Source organism: Schistocerca gregaria, chromosome 10, assembly GCF_023897955.1.
Source record: "Schistocerca gregaria isolate iqSchGreg1 chromosome 10, iqSchGreg1.2, whole genome shotgun sequence".
Lineage (NCBI taxonomy): Eukaryota > Metazoa > Arthropoda > Insecta > Orthoptera > Acrididae > Schistocerca > Schistocerca gregaria.
The window spans coordinates 18,261,229-18,288,289 of NC_064929.1; positions in this window are offsets into that span (position 1 = coordinate 18,261,229).

Below are 27,061 nucleotides of genomic sequence, written 5' to 3' on the forward strand. Positions count from 1 at the left end.
GTATACAATCCCGATGCACTTTCTGTGTTTCATCAACACCTTGAAGGTCCACACATTACAGAATGCCTACAGAGGTGCATCGGAAACTACTAATGGTGTTCCAGGGAACGATCAAAACGTAGACAGTTTGAGACATTACTCCCATGGAGGAAAGTGCGCACGGTGACTGTTGTATTCAATCCTGATGTAATTTCTGTGTTTCATCAACACTCTGATAGTCCACACATTATAGAATGCCCAAAGATGTGCATCAGAAACTACTACTGGTCTTCCAGGTAACGATCAAAGCGTAAACTGATTAAGACATTACTCCCATGGAGAAATGTGCACATGGTAACTGTTGTATTCAATCCCCATGAAATTTCTGTGTTTCATCAACACACTGATAGTCCACTGATTACAAAATGCCTCCAGATGTGCATCGGAAACTACTACAGGTCTTCCAGGGAACGATCAAAGCGTAGACTGTTTGAGACATTACTCCCATGGAGGAAAGTGCGAATGGTGACTGTTGTATTCAATCGCGATGCAATTTCTGTGTTTCATCAACACTTTGAAGGTCCACAGATTACAGAATGCCCCCAGATGTGCATTGGAAACTACTACTGGTCTTCCAGGGAACGATCAAAGCGTAGACTGTTTGAGACATTACTCACATGGAGGGAAGTGCGCAAGGTGGGTGTTGTATTCAATGCCGATGCAATATCTGTGTTTCATCAACACTCTGATAGTCCACAAATTACAGAATCCCTCCAGATGAGAATCGGAAACTACCACTGATCTTCCAGGGAACCATCAAAGCATAGACTGTTTGAAACATTACTCCCATGGAGGAAAGTGCTCATGGTTACTGTTGTATTCAATCCCGATGCAGTTTCTGTGTTTCATCAACACTCAGATAGTCCACAGATTACAGGATGCCTCCAGATGTGCATCGGAAACTACTACTGGTCTTCCAGGGAACGATCAAAGCGTAGACTGTTTGAGACATTACTCAATGGAGGGTAGTGCTCATGGTGACTGTGTATTCAATCACGATGCAATTTCTGTGTTTCATCAACACTTTGAAGGTTCACAGATTACAGAATGCCTCCAGATGTGCATCGGAAACTGTTGCTGGTCTTGCAGGAACGATCAAACCGTAGACTGTTTGAGACATTACTCCCATGGAGGAAAGTGCGCATGGTCACTGTTGTATTCAATGCTGATGCAATGTCTGTGTTTCATCAACACTCTGATAGTCCACACATTATAGAATGCCCCAGATATGCATCGGAAGCTACGACTGGTCTTCCAGGGAACGATCAAATCGTAAACTGTTTGAGACATTACTCCCATGGAGAAAAGTGCACATGGTGACTGTTGTATTCAATCCCGATGCAATTTCTGGGTGTCCTCAACACTCTGATAGTCCACAGATTACAAAATGCCTCCTGATGTGCATCGGAAACTACTACAGGTCTTCCAGGGAACGATCAAAACGCAGACTGTTTGAGACATTACTCCCATGGAGGAAAGTGCGCATGGTGACTGTTGTATTCAATCTCGATGCAATTTCTGTGTTTCATCAACACTTTGAAGGTCCACAGATTACAGAATGCCTCCAGATGTGCATCGGAAACTACTACTGGTCTTCCAGGGAACGATCAAAGCGTAGACTGTTTCAGACATTACTCACGTGCAGGAACGTGCGCAAGGTGGCTGTTGTATTCAATCCCGATGCAATTTATGTGTTTCATCAACACTTTGAAGGTCCACAGATTACAGAATGCCTCCAGATGTGCATCGGAAACTACTACTGGTCTTCCAGGGAACGATCAAAGCGTAGACTGCTTGAGACATTACTCCTATGGAGGAAAGTGCACATGGTGACTGTTGTATTCAATCCCGATGCAGTCTCTGTGTTTCATCAACACTCTGAAGGTCCACAGATTACAGAATGCCTCCAGATGTGCATCGGAAACTATTACATTGACTTCCAGGGAACGATCAAAGAGTAGACTGTTTGAGACATTACTCCCATGAAGGAAAGTGCGAATGGTGACTGTTGTATTCAATCGCGATGCAATATCTGTGTTTCATCAACACTTTGAAGGTCCACAGATTATAGAATGCCTCCAGATGTGCATTGGAAACTACTACTGGTCATCAAGGGAACGATCAAAGCGTAGACTGTTTGAGACATTACTCACATGGAGGAAAGTGCGCAAGGTGGGTGTTGTATTCAATGCCGATGCAAATTCTGTGTTTCATCAACACTTTGAAGGTCGACAGGTTACAGAATGCCTCCAGATGTGCATCGGAAACTACTACTGGTCTTCCAGGGAACGATCAAATCGTAGACAGTTTGAGACATTACTCCCATGGAGGAAAGTGCGCATGGTGACTGTTGTATTCCTTACCGATGCAATTTCTGTGTTTCATCAACACTTTGAAGATCCACAGATTACAGAATGCCTCCAGATGTGCATCGGAAACTACTACTGGTCTTCCAGGGAACGATCAAAGCGTAGCCTGTTTGAGACATTACTCCCATGGAGGAAAGTGCTCATGGTGACTGTTGTATTCAATCCCGATGCAGTTTCTGTGTTTCATCAACACTCAGATAGTTCACAGATTACAGAATGCCTCCAGATGTGCATCGGAAACTATTACATTGACTTCCAGGGAACTATCAAATCGTAGACTGTTTGAGACATTACTCCCATGGAGGAAATTGCGCACTGTGACTGTTGTATTCAATCCCGATGCAATTTCTGTGTTACGTCAACACTCTGATAGTCCACAGATTACAGAATTCCTCCAGATGTGCATCGGAAACTACTACTGGTCATCAAGGGAACGATCAAAGCGTAAACTGTTTGAGACATTACTCCCATGGAGAAAAGCCTGCATGGTGCCTGTTGTATATAATCCCGATGCACTTTCTGTGTTTCATCAACACTTTGAAGGTCCACAGATTACAGAATGCCTCCAGATTTGCATCGGAAACTACTACTGGTCTTGCAGGAACGATCAAACCGTAGACTGTTTGAGACATTACTCCCATGGAGGAAAGTGCGCATGGTCACTGTTGTATTCAATGCTGATGCAATTTCTGTGTTTCATCAACACTCTGATAGTCCACACATTATAGAATGCCCCCAGATGTGCATCGGAAACTACGACTGGTCTTCCAGGGAGCGATCAAAGCGTAAACTGTTTGAGACATTACTCCCATGGAGAAGAGTGCACATGGTGACTGTTGTATTCAATCCCGATGCAATTTCTGGGTGTCATCAACACTGTGATAGTCCATAGATTACAAAATTCCTCCAGATGTGCATCGGAAACTACTACAGGTCTTCCAGGGAAAGATCAAAACGTAGACTGTTTGAGACATTACTCCCATGGAGGAAAGTGCGCATGGTGACTGTTGTATTCAATTTCGATGCAATTTCTGTGTTTCATCAACACTTTGAAGGTCCACAGATTACAGAATGCCTCCAGATGTGCATCGGAAACTACTACTGGTCTTCCAGGGAACGATCAAAGCGTAGACTGTTTGAGACATTACTCACGTGCAGGAACGTGCGCAAGGTGGCTGTTGTATTCAATCCCGATGCAATTTATGTGTTTCATCAACACTTTGAAGGTCCAAAGATTACAGAATGCCTCCAGATGTGCATCGGAAACTACTACTGGTCTTCCAGGGAACGATCAAAGCGTAGACTGCTTGAGACATTACTCCTATGGAGGAAAGTGCTCATGGTGACTGTTGTATTCAATCCCGATGCAGTCTCTGTGTTTCATCAACACTCTGAAGGTCCACAGATTACAGAATGCCTCCAGATGTGCATCGGAAACTAATACATTGATTTCCAGGGAACGATCAAAGAGTAGACTGTTTGAGACATTACTCCCATGGAGGAAATTGCGCATGGTGACTGTTGTATTCAATCCCGATGCAATTTCTGTGTTACATCAACACTCTGATAGTCCACAGATTACAGAATGCCTCCAGATGTGCATCGGAAACTACTACTGGTCTTGCAGGAACGATCAAACCGTAGACTGTTTGAGACATTACTCCCATGCAGGAAAGTGCGCATGGTCACTGTTGTATTCAGTCCTGATGCAATTTCTGTGTTTCATCAACACTCCGATAGTCCACACATTATAGAATGCCCCCAGATGTGCATCGGAAACTACGACTGGTCTTCCAGGGAACGATCAAAGCGTAAACTGTTTGAGACATTACTCCCATGGAGAAAAGTGCACATGGTGACTGTTGTATTCAATCCCGATGCAATTTCTGGGTGTCATCAACACTCTGATAGTCCACAGATTACAAAATGCCTCCTGATGTGCATAGGAAACTACTACAGGTCTTCCAGGGAACGATCAAAACCTAGACTGTTTGAGACATTACTCCCATGGAGGAAAGTTCCCATGGTGACTGTTGTATTCAATCTCGATGCAATTTCTGTGTTTCATCAACACTTTGAAGGTCCACAGATTACAGAATGCCTCCAGATGTGCATCGGAAACTACTACTGGTCTTCCAGGGAAGGATCAAAGCGTAAATTGTTGAGACATTACTCCCATGGAGGAAAGTGAGCATGGTGACTGTTGTATTCAATCCCGATGCAAGTTCTGCGTTTCATCAACACTCAGATAGTCCACAGATTACAGAATGCCTCAAGATGTGCATCGGACACAACTACTGGTCTTGCAATGAACGATCAAAGCGTAGACTGTTTGAGCCATTACTCCCATGGAGGAAAGTGCGCGTGGTGACTGTTGTATTCAATCCTGATGCAATTTCTGTGTTTCATCAACACTCTGATAGTCCACACATTACGGAATGTCAGAAGATGTGCATCGGAAACTACTACTGGTCTTCCAGGGAACGATCAAAGCGTAAACTGTTTGAGACATTACTCCCATGGAGGAAAGTGCACATGGTGACTGTTGTATTCAATCCCGATGCAATTTCTGTGTTTCATTAACACTCTGATAGTCCACAGATTACAAAATGCCTCCAGATGTGCATCGGAAACTACTACTGGTCTTCCAAGGAACGATCAAAGCGTAGACAGTTTGAGACATTACTCCCATGGAGGAAAGTGCGCATGGTGACTGTTGTATTCAATCCCGATGCAATTTCTGTGTTTCATCAACACTCTGATAGTCCACAGATTACAGAATGCCTCCATATGTGCATCGGAAACTAATACTGGTCTTCCATGGAAGGATCAAATCGTAAAATGTTGAGACACTACTCCCATGGAGGAAAGTGCGCATGGTGAATGTTGTATTCAATCCCGATGCAATTTCTGTGTTTGAGCAAAACTCTGATAGTTTACAGATTACAGAATGCCTCCAGATGTGCATTGGAAACTACAACTGGTCTTGCAGGGAACGATCAAACCGTAGAATGTTTGAGACATTACTCCCATGGAGGAAAGTGTGCATGGTGACTGTTGTATTCAATCCTGATGCAATTTCTGTGTTTCATCAACTCTCTGATAGTCCACACATTATAGAATGCCCCCAGATGTGCATCGGAAACTACTACTGGTCTTCCAATGAACGATAAAAGCGTAAACTGTTTGAGACATTACTCCCATGGAGAAAAGTGCACATGGTGACTGTTGTATTCAATCCCGATGCAATTTCTGTGTTTTATCAACACTCTGATAGTCCACAGATTACAGAATGCCTCCAGATGTGCATCGGAAACTACTACAGGTCTTCCAGGGAACGATCAAAGCGTAGACTGTTTGAGACATTAGTCACATGGAGGGTAGTCCGCATGGTGACTGTTGTATTCAATCCCGATGCAATTTCTGTGTTTCTCCAACACTTTCAAGGTCCACAGATTACAGAATGCCTCAAGATGTGCATCGGACACAACTACTGGTCTTGCAATGAACGATCAAAGCGTAGACTGTTTGAGACATTACTCCCATGGAGGAAAGTGCGCATGGTGACTGTTGTATTCAATCCTGATGCAATTTCTGTGTTTCATCAACACTCTGATAGTCCACACATTACGGAATGTCAGAGGATGTGCATCGGAAACTACTACTGGTCTTCCAGGGAACGATCAAAGCGTAAACTTTTTGAGACATTACTCCCATGGAGGGAAGTGCGCATGGTGACTGTTGTATTCAATCCCGAGGCAATTTCTGTGTTTCATCAACACTTTGAAAGTCCACACATTACAGAACGCCTCCAGATGTGCATCGGAAACTACTACTGGTCAAGCAGGGAACGATCAAAGCGTAGACTGTTTGAGACATTACTCCCATGGAGGGAAGTGCGCATGGTGTCTGTTGTATTCAATCCCGATGCAATTTCTGTGTTTCATCAACACTCTGATAGTCCACAGATTACAGAATGCCCCCATAAGTCCATCGGAAACTAATACTGGTCTTCCAGGGAAGGATCAAAGCGTCAAATGTTGAGACATTACTCCCATGGAGGAAAGTGCACATGGTGACTGTTGTATTCCATACCGATGCAATTTCTGTGTTTCATCAACACTTTGAAGATCCACAGATTACAGAGTGCCTCCAGATGTGCATCGGAAACAACTACTGATCTTCCAGGGAACGATCAAAGCGTAGACTGTTTGAGACATTACTCCTATGGAGGAAAGTTTTCATGGTGACTGTTGTATTCAATCCCGATGCAGTTTCTGTGTTTCATCAACACTCAGATAATTCACAGATTACAGAATGCCTCCATATGTGCATCGGAAACTAATACTGGTCTTCCATGGAAGGATCAAATCGTAAAATGTTGAGACATTACTCCCATGGAGGAAAGTGCGCATGGTGAATGTTGTATTCAATCCCGATGCAATTTCTGTGTTTGAGCAAAACTCTGATAGTTTACAGATTACAGAATGCCTCCAGATGTGCATTGGAAACTACAACTGGTCTTGCAGGGAACGATCAAACCGTAGAATGTTTGAGACATTACTCCCATGGAGGAAAGTGTGCATGGTGACTGTTGTATTCAATCCTGATGCAATTTCTGTGTTTCATCAACACTCTGATAGTCCACACATTATAGAATGCCCCCAGATGTGCATCGGAAACTACTACTGGACTTCCAATGAACGATAAAAGCGTAAACTGTTTGAGACATTACTCCCATGGAGAAAAGTGCACATGGTGACTGTTGTTTTCAATCCCGATGCAATTTCTGTGTTTTATCAACACTCTGATAGTCCACAGATTACAGAATGCCTCCAGATGTGCATCGGAAACTACTACAGGTCTTCCAGGGAACGATCAAAGCGTAGACTGTTTGAGACATTAGTCACATGGAGGGTAGTCCGCATGGTGACTGTTGTATTCAATCCCGATGCAATTTCTGTGGTTCTCCAACACTTTCAAGGTCCACAGATTAAAGAATGCCTCAAGATGTGCATCGGACACAACTACTGGTCTTGCAATGAACGATCAAAGCGTAGACTGTTTGAGACATTACTCCCATGGAGGAAAGTGCGCATGGTGACTGTTGTATTCAATCCTGATGCAATTTCTGTGTTTCATCAACACTCTGATAGTCCACACATTACGGAATGTCAGAAGATGTGCATCGGAAACTACTACTGGTCTTCCAGGGAACGATCAAAGCGTAAACTTTTTGAGACATTACTCCCATGGCGGGAAGTGCGCATGGTGACTGTTGTATTCAATCCCGAGGCAATTTCTGTGTTTCATCAACACTTTGAAAGTCCACACATTACAGAACGCCTCCAGATGTGCATCGGAAACTACTACTGGTCAAGCAGGGAACGATCAAAGCGTAGACTGTTTGAGACATTACTCCCATGGAGGGAAGTGCCCATGGTGTCTGTTGTATTCAATCCCGATGCAATTTCTGTGTTTCATCAACACTCTGATAGTCCACAGATTACAGAATGCCCCCATATGTCCATCGGAAACTAATACTGGTCTTCCAGGGAAGGATCAAAGCGTAAAATGTTGAGACATTACTCCCATGGAGGAAAGTGCACATGGTGACTGTTGTATTCCATACCGATGCAATTTCTGTGTTTCATCAACACTTTGAAGATCCACAGATTACAGAGTGCCTCCAGATGTGCATCGGAAACTACTACTGATCTTCCAGGGAACGATCAAAGCGTAGACTGTTTGAGACATTACTCCTATGGAGGAAAGTTCTCATGGTGACTGTTGTATTCAATCCCGATGCAATTTCTGGGTGTCATCAACACTCTGATAGTCCACAGATTACAAAATGCCTCCTGATGTGCATCGGAAACTACTACAGGTCTTCCAGGGAACGATAAAAACGTAGACTGTTTGAGACATTACTCCCATGGAGGAACGTGCGCATGGTGACTGTTGTATTCAATCTCGATGCAATTTCTGTGTTTCATCAACACTTTGAAGGTCCACAGATTACAGAATGATCCTGATGTGCATCGGAAACTACTACTGGTCTTCCAGGGAACGATCAAAGCGTAGACTGTTTGAGACATTACTCACATGCAGGAACGTGCGCAAGGTGGCTGTTGTATTCAATCCCGATGCAATTTCTGTGTTTCATCAACACTTTGAAGGTCCACAGATTACAGAATGCCTCCAGATGTGCATCGGAAACTACTACTGGTCTTCCAGGGAACGATCAAAGCGTAGACTGCTTGAGACATTACACCTATGGAGGAAAGTGCTCATGGTGACTGTTGTATTCAATCCCGATGCAGTTTCTGTGTTTCATCAACACTCTGAAGGTCCACAGATTACAGAATGCCTCCAGATGTGCATCGGAAACTATTACATTGACTTCCAGGGAACGATCGAAGCATAGACTGTTTGAGACATTACTCGAATGGAGAAAATGGCGCATGGTGACGGTTGTATTCAATCCCGATGCAATATCTGTGTTTCATCAACACTCTGATAGTCCACAGATTACAGAATGCCTTTAGATGAGAATCGGAAACTACTACTGGTCTTCCAGGGAACCATCAAAGCGTAGACTGTTTGAGACATTACTCCCATGGAGGAGAGTGCGCATGGTGACTGTTGTATTCAATCCCGATGCTATTTCTGTGTTTCATCAACACTCAGATAGTTCACAGATTACAGGATGCCTCCAGATGTGCATCGGAAACTACTACTGGTCTTCCAGGGAACGATCAAAGCGTAGACTGTTTGAGACATTACTCACATGGAGGGTAGTGCGCATGGTGATTGTTGTATTCAATCCCGACGCAATTTCGGTGTTTCATCAACACTTTGAAGGTCCACAGATTACAGAATGCCTCAAGATGTGCATCGGACACAACTACTGGTCTTGCAATGAACGATCAAAGCGTTGACTGTTTGAGACATTACTCCCATGGAGGAAAGTGCGCATGGTGACTGTTCTATTCAATCCTGATGCAATTTCTGTGTTTCATCAACACTCTGATAGTCCACACATTACGGAATGTCAGAAGATGAGCATCGGAAACTACTACTGGTCTTCCAGGGAACGATCAAAGCGTAAACTGTTTGAGACATTACTCCCATGGAGGAAAGTGCGCATGGTGACTGTTGTATTCAATCCCGAGGCAGTTTCTGTGTTTCATCAACACTTTGAAAGTCCACACATTACAGCACGCCTCCAGATGTGCATCGGAAACTACTACTGGTCAAGCAGGGAACGATCAAAGCGTAGACTGTTTGAGACATTACTCCCATGGAGGGAAGTGCGCATGGTGACTGTTGTATTCAATCCCGATGCAATTTCTGTGTTTCATCAACACTCTGATAGTCCACAGATTACAGAATGCCTCCAGATGTGCATCGGAAACTACTACAGGTCTTCCAGGGAACGATTAAAGCGTAGACTGATTGAGACATTACTCCCATGGAGGAAAGTGCGCATGGTGACTGTTGTATTCCATCCCGATGCAATTTCTGTGTTTCATCAACACTTTGAAGGTCCACAGGTTACAGAATGCCTCCAGATGTGCATCGGAAACTACTACTGGTCTTGCAATGAACGATCAAAGCGTAGACCGTTTGAGACTTTACTCCCATAGAGGAAAGTGCGCATGGTGACTGTTGTATTCAATCCCGATGCAATTTCTGTGTTTCATCAACACTCTGATAGTCCACACATTACAGAATGTCAGAAAATGTGCATCGGAAACTACTACTGGTCTTCCAGGGAACGATCAAAGCGTAAACTCTTTGAGACATTACTCCCATGGAGGAAAGTGCGCATGGTGACTGTTGTATTCCATACCGATGCAATTTCTGTGTTTCATCAACACTTTGAAGATCGACAGATTACAGAGTGCCTCCAGATGTGCATCGGAAACTACTACTGGTCTTCCAGGGAACGATCAAAGCGTAGACTGTTTGAGACATTGCTCCTATGGAGGAAAGGGCTCAAGGTGACTGTTGTATTCAATCCCGATGCAGTTTCTGTGCTTCATCAACACTCAGATAATTCACAGATTACAGAATGCCTCCAGATGTGCATCGGAAACTATTACATTGACTTCCAGGGAACGATCAAAGAGTAGACTGTTTGAGACATTACTCCCACGGTGGAAATTGCGCATGGTGGCTGTTGTATTCAATCCCGATGCAATTTCTGTGTTACATCAATACTCTGATAGTCCACAGATTACAGAATGCCTCCAGATGTGCATCGGAAACTAAAACTGGTCTTCAAGGGAACGATCAAAGCGTAAACTGTTTGAGACATTACTCCCAAGGAGAAAAGCCTGCATGGTGCCTGTTGTATACAATCCCGATGCACTTTCTGTGTTTCATCAACACTTTGAATGTCCACAGAATACAGAATGCCTCCAGATGTGCATCGGAAACTACTACTGGTGTTCCAGGGAACGATCAAAACGTAGACAGTTTGAGACATTACTCCCATGGAGGAAATGCGAATGATGACTGTTGTATTCAATCCCGAGGTAATTTCTGTGTTTCATCAACACTTTGAAGGTCCACAGATTACAGAATGCCTCCAGATGTGCATCGGAAACTACTGCTTGTCTTGCAATGAACGATCAAACCGTAGACTCTTTGAGACATTACTCGAATGGAGGAAAGTGTGCTTGGTCACTGTTGTATTCAATCCTGATGCAATTTCTGTGTTTCATCAACACACTGATAGTCCACTCATTATAGAATGCCCCCAGATGTGCATCGGAAACTACGACTGGTCTTCCAGGGAACGATCAAAGCGTAAACTGTTTGAGACATTACTCCCATGGAGAACAGTGCACATGGTGACTGTTGTATTCAATCCCGATGCAATTTCTGGGTGTCATCAACACTCTGATAGTCCACAGATTACAAAATGCCTCCTGATGTGCATCGGAAACTACTACAGGTCTTCCAGGGAACGATCAAAACGTAGACTGTTTGAGACATTACTCTCATGGAGGAAAGTGCGCATGGTGACTGTTGTATTCAATCTCGATGCAATTTCTGTGTTTCATCAACACTTTGAAGGTCCACAGATTACAGAATGCCTCCAGATGTGCATCGGAAACTACTACTGGTCTTCCAGGGAACGATCAAAGCGTAGACTGTTTGAGACATTACTCACATGCAGGAACGTGCGCAAGGTGGCTGTTGTATTCAATCCTGATGCAATTTCTGTGTTTCATCAACACTTTGAAGGTCCACAGATTACAGAATGCCTCCAGGTGTGCATCGGAAACTACTACTGGTCTTCCAGGGAACGATCAAAGCGGAGACTGCTTGAGACATTACTCCTATGAAGGAAAGTGCTCATGGTGACTGTTGTATTCAATCCCGATGCAGTTTCTGTGTTTCATCAACACTCTGAAGGTCCACAGATTACAGAATGCCTTCAGATGTGCATCGGAAACTATTACATTGACTTCCAGGGAACGATCAAAGCGTAGACTGTTTGAGACATTACTCCCATGGAGGAAATTGCGCATAGTGACTGTTATATTCAATCCCGATGCAATTTCTGTGTTTCATCAACACTCAGATAGTCCACAGATTACAGGATGCCTCCAGATGTGCATCGGAAACTACTACTGGTCTTCCAGGGAACGATCAAAGCGTAGACTGTTTGAGACATTACTCACATGGAGGGTAGTGCGCATGGTGACTGTTGTATTCAATCCCGATACAATTTCTGTGGTTCATCAACACTTTGAAGGTCCACAGATTACAGAATGCCTCAAGATGTGCATCGGACACAACTACTGGTCTTGCAATGAACGATCAAAGCGTAGACTGTTTGAGACATTACTCCCATGGAGGTTAGTGCGCATTGTGACTGTTGTATTCAATCCTGATGCAATTTCTGTGTTTCATCAACACTCTGATAGTCCACACATTACAGAATGTCAGAAGATGTGCATCGGAAACTACTACTGGTCTTCCAGGGAACGATCAAAGCGTAAACTCTTTGAGACATTACTCCCATGGAGGAAAGTGCGCATGGTGACTGTTGTATTCCATACCGATGCAATTTCTGTGTTTCATCCACACTTTGAAGATCCACAGTTTACAGAGTGCCTCCAGATGTGCATCGGAAACTACTACTGGTCTTCCAGGGAACGATCAAAGCGTAGACTGTTTGAGACATTACTCCTATGGAGGAAAGTGCTCATGGTGACTGTTGTATTCAATCCCGATGCAGTTTCTGTGTTTCATCAACACTCAGATAATTCACAGATTACAGAATGCCCCAGATGTGCATCGGAAACTATTACATTGACTTCCAGGGAACGATCTAAGAGTAGACTGTTTGAGACATTACTCCCATGGAGGAAATTGCACATGGTGACTGTTGTATTCAATCCCGATGCAATTTCTGTGTTACATCAACACTCTGATAGTCCACAGATTACAGAATGCCTCCAGACGTGCATCGGAAACTAAAACTGTTCTTCAAGAGAACGATCAAAGCGTAAACTGTTTGAGACATTACTCCCATGGAGAAAAGCCTGCATGGTGCCTGTTGTATATAATCCCGATGCACTTTCTGTGTTTCATCAACACTTTCAAGGTCCACAGATTACAGAATGCCTCCAGATGTGCATCGGAAACTACTACTGGTGTTCCAGGGAACGATATAAACGTAGACAGTTTGAGACATTACTTCCATGGAGGAAAATGCGAATGATGACTGTTGTGTTCAATCCCGAGGCAATTTCTGTGTTTCATCAACACTTTGAAGGTCCACAGATTACATAATGCCTCCAGATGTGCATCGGAAACTACTACTGGTCTTGCAGGAACGATCAAACCGTAGACTGTTTGAGACATTACTCCCATGCAGGAAAGTGCGCATGGTCACTGTTGTATTCAGTCCTGATGCAATTTCTGTGTTTCATCAACACTCCGATAGTCCACACATTATAGAATGCCCCCAGATGTGCATCGGAAACTACGACTGGTCTTCCAGGGATCGATCAAAGCGTAAACTGTTTGAGACATTACTCCCATGGAGAAAAGTGCACATGGTGACTGTTGTATTCAATCCCGATGCAATTTCTGGGTGTCATCAACACTCTGATAGTCCACAGATTACAAAATGCCTCCTGATGTGCATCGGAAACTACTACAGGTCTTCCAGGGAACGATCAAAACGTAGACTGTTTGAGACACTACTCCCATGGAGGAAAGTCCCCATGGTGACTGTTGTATTCAATCCCGATGCAATTTCTGTGTTTCATCAACACTCTGATAGTCCACAGATTACAGAATGCCTCCATATGTGCATCGGAAACTAATACTGGTCTTCCATGGAAGGATCAAATCGTAAAATGTTGAGACATTACTCCCATGGAGGAAAGTGCGCATGGTGAATGTTGTATTCAATCCCGATGCAATTTCTGTGTTTGAGCAAAACTCTGATAGTTTACAGATTACAGAATGCCTCCAGATGTGCATTGGAAACTACTACTGGTCTTGCAGGGAACGATCAAACCGTAGAATGTTTGAGACATTACTCCCATGGAGGAAAGTGTGCATGGTGACTGTTGTATTCAATCCTGATGCATTTTCTGTGTTTCTTCAACACTCTGATAGTCCACACATTATAGAATGCCCCCAGATGTGCATCGGAAACTACTACTGGTCTTCCAATGATCGATAAAAGCGTAAACTGTTTGAGACATTACTCCCATGGAGAAAAGTGCACATGGTGACTGTTGTATTCAATCCCGATGCAATTTCTGTGTTTTATCAACACTCTGATAGTCCACAGATTACAGAATGCCTCCAGATGTGCATCGGAAACTACTACAGGTCTTCCAGGGAACGATCAAAGCGTAGACTGTTTGAGACATTAGTCACATGGAGGGTAGTCCGCATGGTGACTGTTGTATTCAATCCCGATGCAATTTCTGTGTTTCTCCAACACTTTCAAGGTCCACAGATTACAGAATGCCTCAAGATGTGCATCGGACACAACTACTGGTCTTGCAATGAACGATCAAAGCGTAGACTGTTTGAGACATTACTCCCATGGAGGAAAGTGCGCATGGTGACTGTTGTATTCAATCCTGATGCAATTTCTGTGTTTCATCAACACTCTGATAGTCCACACATTACGGAATGTCAGAAGATGTGCATCGGAAACTACTACTGGTCTTCCAGGGAACGATCAAAGCGTAAACTTTTTGAGACATTACTCCCATGGAGGGAAGTGCGCATGGTGACTGTTGTATTCAATCCCGAGGCAATTTCTGTGTTTCTTCAACACTTTGAAAGTCCACACATTACAGAACGCCTCCAGATGTGCATCGGAAACTACTACTGGTCAAGCAGGGATTGATCAAAGCGTAGACTGTTTGAGACATTACTCCCGTGGAGGGAAGAGCGCATGGTGTCTGTTGTATTCAATCCCGATGCAATTTCTGTGTTTCATCAACACTCTGATAGTCCACAGATTACAGAATGCCCCCATATGTCCATCGGAAACTAATACTGGTCTTCCAGGGAAGGATCAAAGCGTAAAATGTTGAGACATTACTCCCATGGAGGAAAGTGCACATGGTGACTGTTGTATTCCATACCGATGCAATTTCTGTGTTTCATCAACACTTTGAAGATCCACAGATTACAGAGTGCCTCCAGATGTGCATCGGAAACTACTACTGATCTTCCAGGGAACGATCAAAGCGTAGACTGTTTGAGACATTACTCCTATGGAGGAAAGTTCTCATGGTGACTGTTGTATTCAATCCCGATGCAGTTTCTGTGTTTCATCAACACTCAGATAATTCACTGACTACAGAATGCCTCCAGATGTGCATCGGAAACTATTACATTGACTTCCAGGGAACGATCAAAGAGTAGACTGTTTGAGACATTACTCCCATGGAGGAAAGTGTGCATGGTCACTGTTGTATTCAATCCTGATGCAGTTTCTGTGTTTCATCAACACTCTGATAGTCCACACATTATAGAATGCCCATATATGTGCATCGGAAACTACGACTGGTCTTCCAGGGAACGATCAAAGCGTAAACTGTTTGAGACATTACTCCCATGGAGAGCAGTGCACATGGTGACTGTTGTATTCAATCCCGATGCAATTTCTGGGTGTCATCAACAATCTGATAGTCCACAGATTACAAAATGCCTCCTGATGTGCATCGGAAACTACTACTGGTCTTCCAGGGAACGATCAAAGCGTAGACTGTTTGAGACATTACTCACATGCAGGAACGTGCGCAAGGTGGCTGTTGTATTCAATCCCGATGCAATTTCTGTGTTTCATCAACACTTTGAAGGTCCACAGATTACAGAATGCCTCCAGATGTGCATCGGAAACTACTACTGGTCTTCCAGGGAACGATCAAAGCGTAGACTGCTTGAGACATTACACCTATGGAGGAAAGTGCTCATGGTGACTGTTGTATTCAATCCCGATGCAGTTTCTGTGTTTCATCAACACTCTGAAGGTCCACAGATTACAGAATGCCTCCAGATGTGCATCGGAAACTATTACATTTACTTCCAGGGTACGATCGAAGCGTAGACTGTTTGAGACATTACTCGAATGGAGAAAATGGCGCATGGTGACGGTTGTATTCAATCCCGATGCAATATCTGTGTTTCATCAACACTCTGATAGTCCACAGATTACAGAATGCCTTTAGATGAGAATCGGAAACTACTACTGGTCTTCCAGGGAACCATCAAAGCGTAGACTGTTTGAGACATTACTCCCATGGAGGAAAGTGCGCATGGTGACTGTTGTATTCAATCCCGATGCAATTTCTGTGTTTCATCAACACTCAGATAGTTCACAGATTACAGGATGCCTCCAGATGTGCATCGGAAACTACTACTGGTCTTCCAAGGAACGATAAAAGCGTAGACAGTTTGAGACATTACTCCCATGGAGGAAAGTGCGCATGGTGAATGTTGTATTCAATCCCGATGCAATTTCTGTGTTTGAGCAAAACTCTGATAGTTTACAGATTACAGAATGCCTCCAGATGTGCATTGGAAACTACTACTGGTCTTGCAGGGAACGATCAAACCGTAGAATGTTTGAGACATTACTCCCATGGAGGAAAGTGTGCATGGTGACTGTTGTATTCAATCCTGATGCATTTTCTGTGTTTCATCAACACTCTGATAGTCCACACATTATAGAATGCCCCCAGATGTGCATCGGAAACTACTACTGGTCTTCCAATGATCGATAAAAGCGTAAACTGTTTGAGACATTACTCCCATGGAGAAAAGTGCACATGGTGACTGTTGTATTCAATCCCGATGCAATTTCTGTGTTTTATCAACACTCTGATAGTCCACAGATTACAGAATGCCTCCAGATGTGCATCGGAAACTACTACAGGTCTTCCAGGGAACGATCAAAGCGTAGACTGTTTGAGACATTAGTCACATGGAGGGTAGTCCGCATGGTGACTGTTGTATTCAATCCCGATGCAATTTCTGTGTTTCTCCAACACTTTCAAGGTCCACAGATTACAGAATGCCTCAAGATGTGCATCGGACACAACTACTGGTCTTGCAATGAACGATCAAAGCGTAGACTGTTTGAGACATTACTCCCATGGAGGAAAGTGCGCATGGTGACTGTTGTATTCAATCCTGATGCAATTTCTGTGTTTCATCAACACTCTGATAGTCCACACATTACGGAATGTCAGAAGATGTGCATCGGAAACTACTACTGGTCTTCCAGGGAACGATCAAAGCGTAAACTTTTTGAGACATTACTCCCATGGAGGGAAGTGCGCATGGTGACTGTTGTATTCAATCCCGAGGCAATTTCTGTGTTTCTTCAACACTTTGAAAGTCCACACATTACAGAACGCCTCCAGATGTGCATCGGAAACTACTACTGGTCAAGCAGGGATTGATCAAAGCGTAGACTGTTTGAGACATTACTCCCGTGGAGGGAAGTGCGCATGGTGTCTGTTGTATTCAATCCCGATGCAATTTCTGTGTTTCATCAACACTCTGATAGTCCACAGATTACAGAATGCCCCCATATGTCCATAGGAAACTAATACTGGTCTTCCAGGGAAGGATCAAAGCGTAAAATGTTGAGACATTACTCCCATGGAGGAAAGTGCACATGGTGACTGTTGTATTCCATACCGATGCAATTTCTGTGTTTCATCAACACTTTGAAGATCCACAGATTACAGTGTGCCTCCAGATGTGCATCGGAAACTACTACTGATCTTCCAGGGAACGATCAAAGCGTAGACTGTTTGAGACATTACTCCTATGGAGGAAAGTTCTCATGGTGACTGTTGTATTCAATCCCGATGCAGTTTCTGTGTTTCATCAACACTCAGATAATTCACAGATTACAGAATGCCTCCAGATGTGCATCGGAAACTATTACATTGACTTCCAGGGAACGATCAAAGAGTAGACTGTTTGAGACATTACTCCCATGGAGGAAAGTGTGCATGGTCACTGTTGTATTCAATCCTGATGCAGTTTCTGTGTTTCATCAACACTCTGATAGTCCACACATTATAGAATGCCCATATATGTGCATCGGAAACTACGACTGGTCTTCCAGGGAACGATCAAAGCGTAAACTGTTTGAGACATTACTCCCATGGAGAGCAGTGCACATGGTGACTGTTGTATTCAATCCCGATGCAATTTCTGGGTGTCATCAAAACTCTGATAGTCCACAGATTACAAAATGCCTCCTGATGTGCATCGGAAACTACTACAGGTCTTCCAGGGAACGATAAAAACGTAGACTGTTTGAGACATTACTCCCATGGAGGAAAGTGCGCAAGGTGACTGTTGTATTCAATCTCGATGCAATTTCTGTGTTTTATCAACACTTTGAAGGTCCACAGATTACAGAATGATCCTGATGTGCATCGGAAACTACTACTGGTCTTCCAGGGAACGATCAAAGCGTAGACTGTTTGAGACATTACTCACATGCAGGAACGTGCGCAAGGTGGCTGTTGTATTCAATCCCGATGCAATTTCTGTGTTTCATCAACACTTTGAAGGTCCACAGATTACAGAATGCCTCCAGATGTGCATCGGAAACTACTACTGGTCTTCCAGGGAACGATCAAAGCGTAGACTGCTTGAGACATTACACCTATGGAGGAAAGTGCTCATGGTGACTGTTGTATTCAATCCCGATGCAGTTTCTGTGTTTCATCAACACTCTGAAGGTCCACAGATTACAGAATGCCTCCAGATGTGCATCGGAAACTATTACATTGACTTCCAGGGAACGATCGAAGCGTAGACTGTTTGAGACATTACTCGAATGGAGAAAATGGCGCATGGTGACGGTTGTATTCAATCCCGATGCAATATCTGTGTTTCATCAACACTCTGATAGTCCACAGATTACAGAATGCCTTTAGATGAGAATCGGAAACTACTACTGGTCTTCCAGGGAACCATCAAAGCGTAGACTGTTTGAGACATTACTCCCATGGATGAAAGTGCGCATGGTGACTGTTGTATTCAATCCCGATGCAATTTCTGTGTTTCATCAACACTCAGATAGTTCACAGATTACAGGATGCCTCCAGATGTGCATCGGAAACTACTACTGGTCTTCCAGGGAACGATCAAAGCGTAGACTGTTTGAGACATTACTAACATGGAGGATAGTGCGCATGGTGATTGATATATTCAATCCCGACGCCATTTCTGTGTTTCATCAACACTTTGAAGGTCCACAGATTACAGAATGCCTCAAGATGTGCATCGGACACAACTACTGGTCTTGCAATGAACGATCAAAGCGTTGACTGTTTGAGACATTACTCCCATGGAGGAAAGTGCGCATGGTAACTGTTGTATTCAATCCTGATGCAATTTCTGTGTTTCATCAACACTCTGATAGTCCACACATTACGGAATGTCAGAAGATGAGCATCGGAAACTACTACTGGTCTTCCAGGGAACGATCAAAGCGTAAACTGTTTGAGACATTACTCCCATGGAGGAAAGTGCGCATGGTGACTGTTGTATTCAATCCCGAGGCAGTTTCTGTGTTTCATCAACACTTTGAAAGTCCACACATTACAGCACGCCTCCAGATGTGCATCGGAAACTACTACTGGTCAAGCAGGGAACGATCAAAGCGTAGACTGTTTGAGACATTACTCCCATGGAGGGAAGTGCGCATGATGACTGTTGTATTCTATCCCGATGCAATTTCTGTGTTTCATCAACACTCTGATAGTCCACACATTACAGAATGCCCCCATATGTGCATCGGAAACTATTACTGGTCTTCCAGGGAAGGATCAAATCGTAAAATGTTGAGACATTACTCCCATGGAGGAAAGTGCGCATGGTGATTGTTGTATTCAATCCCGATGCAATTTCTGTGTTTCATCAACACTTTGAAGGTCCACAGATTACAGAATGCCTCCAGATGTGCATCGGAAACTACTACAGGTCCTCCAGGGAACGATTAAAGCGTAGACTGATTGAGACATTACTCCCATGGAGGAAAGTGCGCATGGTGACTGTTGTATTCCATCCCGATGCAATTTCTGTGTTTCATCAACACTTTGAAGGTCCACAGATTACAGAATGCCTCCAGATGTGCATCGGAAACTACTACTGGTCTTGCAATGAACGATCAAAGCGTAGACCGTTTGAGACATTACTCCCATAGAGGAAAGTGCGCATGGTGACTGTTGTATTCAATCCCGATGCAATTTCTGTGTTTCATCAACACTCTGATAGTCCACACATTACAGAATGTCAGAAAATGTGCATCGGAAACTACTACTGGTCTTCCAGGGAACGATCAAAGCGTAAACTCTTTGAGACATTACTCCCATGGAGGAAAGTGCGCATGGTGACTGTTGTATTCCATACCGATGCAATTTCTGTGTTTCATCAACACTTTGAAGATCGACAGATTACAGAGTGCCTCCAGATGTGCATCGGAAACTACTACTGGTCTTCCAGGGAACGATCAAAGCGTAGACTGTTTGAGACATTGCTCCTATGGACGAAAGTGCTCAAGGTGACTGTTGTATTCAATCCCGATGCAGTTTCTGTGCTTCATCAACACTCAGATAATTCACAGATTACAGAATGCCTCCAGATGTGCATCGGAAACTAATACATTGACTTCCAGGGAACGATCCAAGAGTAGACTGTTTGAGACATTACTCCCATGGAGGAAATTGCGCATGGTGGCTGTTGTATTCAATCCCGATGCAATTTCTGTGTTACATCAATACTCTGATAGTCCACAGATTACAGAATGCCTCCAGATGTGCATCGGAAACTAAAACTGGTCTTCAAGGGAACGATCAAAGCGTAAACTGTTTGGGACATTACTCCCAAGGAGAAAAGCCTGCATGGTGCCTGTTGTATACAATCCCGATGCACTTTCTGTGTTTCATCAACACTTTGAAGGTCCACAGAATACAGAATGCCTCCAGATGTGCATCGGAAACTACTACTGGTGTTCCAGGGAACGATCAAAACGTAGACAGTTTGAGACATTACTCCCATGGAGGAAAATGCGAATGATGACTGTTGTATTCAATCCCGAGGTAATTTCTGTGTTTCATCAACACTTTGAAGGTCCACAGATTACAGAATGCCTCCAGATGTGCATCGGAAACTACTGCTTGTCTTGCAATGAACGATCAAACCGTAGACTCTTTGAGACATTACTCGAATGGAGGAAAGTGTGCATGGTCACTGTTGTATTCAATCCTGATGCATTTTCTGTGTTTCATCAACACTCTGATAGTCCACTCATTATAGAATGCCCCCAGATGTGCATCGGAAACTACGACTGGTCTTCCAGGGAACGATCAAAAGCGTAGACTGTTTGAGACATTACTCTCATGGAGGAAAGTGCGCATGGTGACTGTTGTATTCAATCCCGATGCAATTTCTGTGTTTCATCAACACTCAGATAGTTCACAGATTACAGGATGCCTCCAGATGTGCATCGGAAACTACTACTGGTCTTCCAAGGAACGATCAAAGCGTAGACAGTTTGAGACATTACTCCCATGGAGGAAAGTGCGCATCGTGACTGTTGTATTCAATCCCGATGCAATTTCTGTGTTTCATCAACACTCTGATAGTCCACAGATTACAGAATGCCTCCATATGTGCATCGGAAACTAATACTGGTCTTCCATGGAAGGATCAAATCGTAAAATGTTGAGACATTACTCCCATGGAGGAAAGTGCGCATGGTGAATGTTGTATTCAATCCCGATGCAATTTCTGTGTTTGAGCAAAACTCTGATAGTTTACAGATTACAGAATGCCTCCAGATGTGCATTGGAAACTACTACTGGTCTTGCAATGAACGATCAAAGCGTAGACCGTTTGAGACATTACTCCCATAGAGGAAAGTGCGCATGGTGACTGTTGTATTCAATCCCGATGCAATTTCTGTGTTTCATCAACACTCTGATAGTCCACACATTACAGAATGTCAGAAAATGTGCATCGGAAACTACTACTGGTCTTCCAGGGAACGATCAAAGCGTAAACTCTTTGAGACATTACTCCCATGGAGGAAAGTGCGCATGGTGACTGTTGTATTCAATCCCGATGCAATTTCTGTGTTTCATCAACACTCAGATAGTTCACAGATTACAGGATGCCTCCAGATGTGCATCGGAAACTACTACTGGTCTTCCAGGGAACGATCAAAGCGTAGACTGTTTGAGACATTACTAACATGGAGGGTAGTGCGCATGGTGATTGATATATTCAATCCCGACGCAATTTCTGTGTTTCATCAACACTTTGAAGGTCCACAGATTACAGAATGCCTCAAGATGTGCATCGGACACAACTACTGGTCTTGCAATGAACGATCAAAGCGTTGACTGTTTGAGACATTACTCCCATGGAGGAAAGTGCGCATGGTAACTGTTGTATTCAATCCTGATGCAATTTCTGTGTTTCATCAACACTCTGATAGTCCACACATTACGGAATGTCAGAAGATGAGCATCGGAAACTACTACTGGTCTTCCAGGGAACGATCAAAGCGTAAACTGTTTGAGACATTACTCCCATGGAGGAAAGTGCGCATGGTGACTGTTGTATTCAATCCCGAGGCAGTTTCTGTGTTTCATCAACACTTTGAAAGTCCGCACATTACAGCACGCCTCCAGATGTGCATCGGAAACTACTACTGGTCAAGCAGGGAACGATCAAAGCGTAGACTGTTTGAAACATTACTCCCATGGAGGGAAGTGCGCATGATGACTGTTGTATTCTATCCCGATGCAATTTCTGTGTTTCATCAACACTCTGATAGTCCACACATTACAGAATGCCCCCATATGTGCATCGGAAACTATTACTGGTCTTCCAGGGAAGGATCAAATCGTAAAATGTTGAGACATTACTCCCATGGAGGAAAGTGCGCATGGTGATTGTTGTATTCAATCCCGATGCAATTTCTGTGTTTCATCAACACTCTGATAGTCCACAGATTACAGAATGCCTCCAGATGTGCATCGGAAACTACTACAGGTCCTCCAGGGAACGATTAAAGCGTAGACTGATTGAGACATTACTCCCATGGAGGAAAGTGCGCATGGTGACTGTTGTATTCCATCCCGATGCAATTTCTGTGTTTCATCAACACTTTGAAGGTCCACAGATTACAGAATGCCTCCAGATGTGCATCGGAAACTACTACTGGTCTTGCAATGAACGATCAAAGCGTAGACCGTTTGAGACATTACTCCCATAGAGGAAAGTGCGCATGGTGACTGTTGTATTCAATCCCGATGTAATTTCTGTGTTTCATCAACACTCTGATAGTCCACACATTACAGAATGTCAGAAAATGTGCATCGGAAACTACTACTGGTCTTCCAGGGAACGATCAAAGCGTAAACTCTTTGAGACATTACTCCCATGGAGGAAAGTGCGCATGGTGACTGTTGTATTCCATACCGATGCAATTTCTGTGTTTCATCAACACTTTGAAGATCGACAGATTACAGAGTGCCTCCAGATGTGCATCGGAAACTACTACTGGTCTTCCAGGGAACGATCAAAGCGTAGACTGTTTGAGACATTGCTCCTATGGAGGAAAGTGCTCAAGGTGACTGTTGTATTCAATCCCGATGCAGTTTCTGTGCTTCATCAACACTCAGATAATTCACAGATTACAGAATGCCTCCAGATGTGCATCGGAAACTAATACATTGACTTCCAGGGAACGATCCAAGAGTAGACTGTTTGAGACATTACTCCCATGGAGGAAATTGCGCATGGTGGCTGTTGTATTCAATCCCGATGCAATTTCTGTGTTACATCAATACTCTGATAGTCCACAGATTACAGAATGCCTCCAGATGTGCATCGGAAACTAAAACTGGTCTTCAAGGGAACGATCAAAGCGTAAACTGTTTGGGACATTACTCCCAAGGAGAAAAGCCTGCATGGTGCCTGTTGTATACAATCCCGATGCACTTTCTGTGTTTCATCAACACTTTGAAGGTCCACAGAATACAGAATGCCTCCAGATGTGCATCGGAAACTACTGCTTGTCTTGCAATGAACGATCAAACCGTAGACTCTTTGAGACATTACTCGAATGGAGGAAAGTGTGCATGGTCACTGTTGTATTCAATCCTGATGCATTTTCTGTGTTTCATCAACACTCTGATAGTCCACTCATTATAGAATGCCCCCAGATGTGCATCGGAAACTACGACTGGTCTTCCAGGGAACGATCAAAAGCGTAGACTGTTTGAGACATTACTCTCATGGAGGAAAGTGCGCATGGTGACTGTTGTATTCAATCCCGATGCAATTTCTGTGTTTCATCAACACTCAGATAGTTCACAGATTACAGGATGCCTCCAGATGTGCATCGGAAACTACTACTGGTCTTCCATGGAAGGATCAAATCGTAAAATGTTGAGACATTACTCCCATGGAGGAAAGTGCGCATGGTGAATGTTGTATTCAATCCCGATGCAATTTCTGTGTTTGAGCAAAACTCTGATAGTTTACAGATTACAGAATGCCTCCAGATGTGCATTGGAAACTACTACTGGTCTTGCAGGGAACGATCAAACCGTAGAATGTTTGAGACATTACTCCCATGGAGGAAAGTGTGCATGGTGACTGTTGTATTCAATCCTGATGCATTTTCTGTGTTTCATCAACACTCTGATAGTCCACACATTATAGAATGCCCCCAGATGTGCATCGGAAACTACTACTGGTCTTCCAATGATCGATAAAAGCGTAAACTGTTTGAGACATTACTCCCATGGAGAAAAGTGCACATGGTGACTGTTGTATTCAATCCCGATGCAATTTCTGTGTTTTATCAACACTCTGATAGTCCACAGATTACAGAATGCCTCCATATGTGCATCGGAAACTAATACTGGTCTTCCATGGAAGGATCAAATCGTAAAATGTTGAGACATTACTCCCATGGAGGAAAGTGCGCATGGTGACTGTTGTATTCAATCCTGATGCAATTTCTGTGTTTCATCAACACTCTGATAGTCCACACATTACGGAATGTCAGAAGATGTGCATCGGAAACTACTACTGGTCTTCCAGGGAACGATCAAAGCGTAAACTTTTTGAGACATTACTCCCATGGAGGGAAGTGCGCATGGTGACTGTTGTATTCAATCCCGAGGCAATTTCTGTGTTTCTTCAACATTTTGAATGTCCACACATTACAGAACGCCTCCAGATGTGCATCGGAAACTACTACTGGTCAAGCAGGGATTGATCAAAGCGTAGACTGTTTGAGACATTACTCCCGTGGAGGGAAGTGCGCATGGTGTCTGTTGTATTCAATCCCGATGCAATTTCTGTGTTTCATCAACACTCTGATAGTCCACAGATTACAGAATGCCCCCATATGTCCATCGGAAACTAATACTGGTCTTCCAGGGAAGGATCAAAGCGTAAAATGTTGAGACATTACTCCCATGGAGGAAAGTGCACATGGTGACTGTTGTATTCCATACCGATGCAATTTCTGTGTTTCATCAACACTTTGAAGATCCACAGATTACAGAGTGCCTCCAGATGTGCATCGGAAACTACTACTGATCTTCCAGGGAACGATCAAAGCGTAGACTGTTTGAGACATTACTCCTATGGAGGAAAGTTCTCATGGTGACTGTTGTATTCAATCCCGATGCAGTTTCTGTGTTTCATCAACACTCAGATAATTCACAGATTACAGAATGCCTCCAGATGTGCATCGGAAACTATTACATTGACTTCCAGGGAACGATCAAAGAGTAGACTGTTTGAGACATTACTCCCATGGAGGAAAGTGTGCATGGTCACTGTTGTATTCAATCCTGATGCAGTTTCTGTGTTTCATCACACTCTGATAGTCCACACATTATAGAATGCCCATATATGTGCATCGGAAACTACGACTGGTCTTCCAGGGAACGATCAATGCGTAAACTGTTTGAGACATTACTCCCATGGAGAGCAGTGCACATGGTGACTGTTGTATTCAATCCCGATGCAATTTCTGGGTGTCATCAACACTCTGATAGTCCACAGATTACAAAATGCCTCCTGATGTGCATCGGAAACTACTACAGGTCTTCCAGGGAACGATAAAAACGTAGACTGTTTGAGACATTACTCCCATGGAGGAAAGTGCGCAAGGTGACTGTTGTATTCAATCTCGATGCAATTTCTGTGTTTTATCAACACTTTGAAGGTCCACAGATTACAGAATGATCCTGATGTGCATCGGAAACTACTACTGGTCTTCCAGGGAACGATCAAAGCGTAGACTGTTTGAGACATTACTCACATGCAGGAACGTGCGCAAGGTGGCTGTTGTATTCAATCCCGATGCAATTTCTGTGTTTCATCAACACTTTTAAGGTCCACAGATTACAGAATGCCTCCAGATGTGCATCGGAAACTACTACTGGTCTTCCAGGGAACGATCAAAGCGTAGACTGCTTGAGACATTACACCTATGGAGGAAAGTGCTCATGGTGACTGTTGTATTCAATCCCGATGCAGTTTCTGTGTTTCATCAACACTCTGAAGGTCCACAGATTACAGAATGCCTCCAGATGTGCATCGGAAACTATTACATTGACTTCCAGGGAACGATCGAAGCGTAGACTGTTTGAGACATTACTCGAATGGAGAAAATGGCGCATGGTGACGGTTGTATTCAATCCCGATGTAATATCTGTGTTTCATCAACACTCTGATAGTCCACAGATTACAGAATGCCTTTAGATGAGAATCGGAAACTACTACTGGTCTTCCAGGGAACCATCAAAGCGTAGACTGTTTGAGACATTACTCCCATGGAGGAAAGTGCGCATGGTGACTGTTGTATTCAATCCCGATGCAATTTCTGTGTTTCATCAACACTCAGATAGTTCACAGATTACAGGATGCCTCCAGATGTGCATCGGAAACTACTACTGGTCTTCCAGGGAACGATCAAAGCGTAGACTGTTTGAGACATTACTCACATGGAGGGTAGTGCGCATGGTGATTGTTATATTCAATCCCGACGCAATTTCTGTGTTTCATCAACACTTTGAAGGTCCACA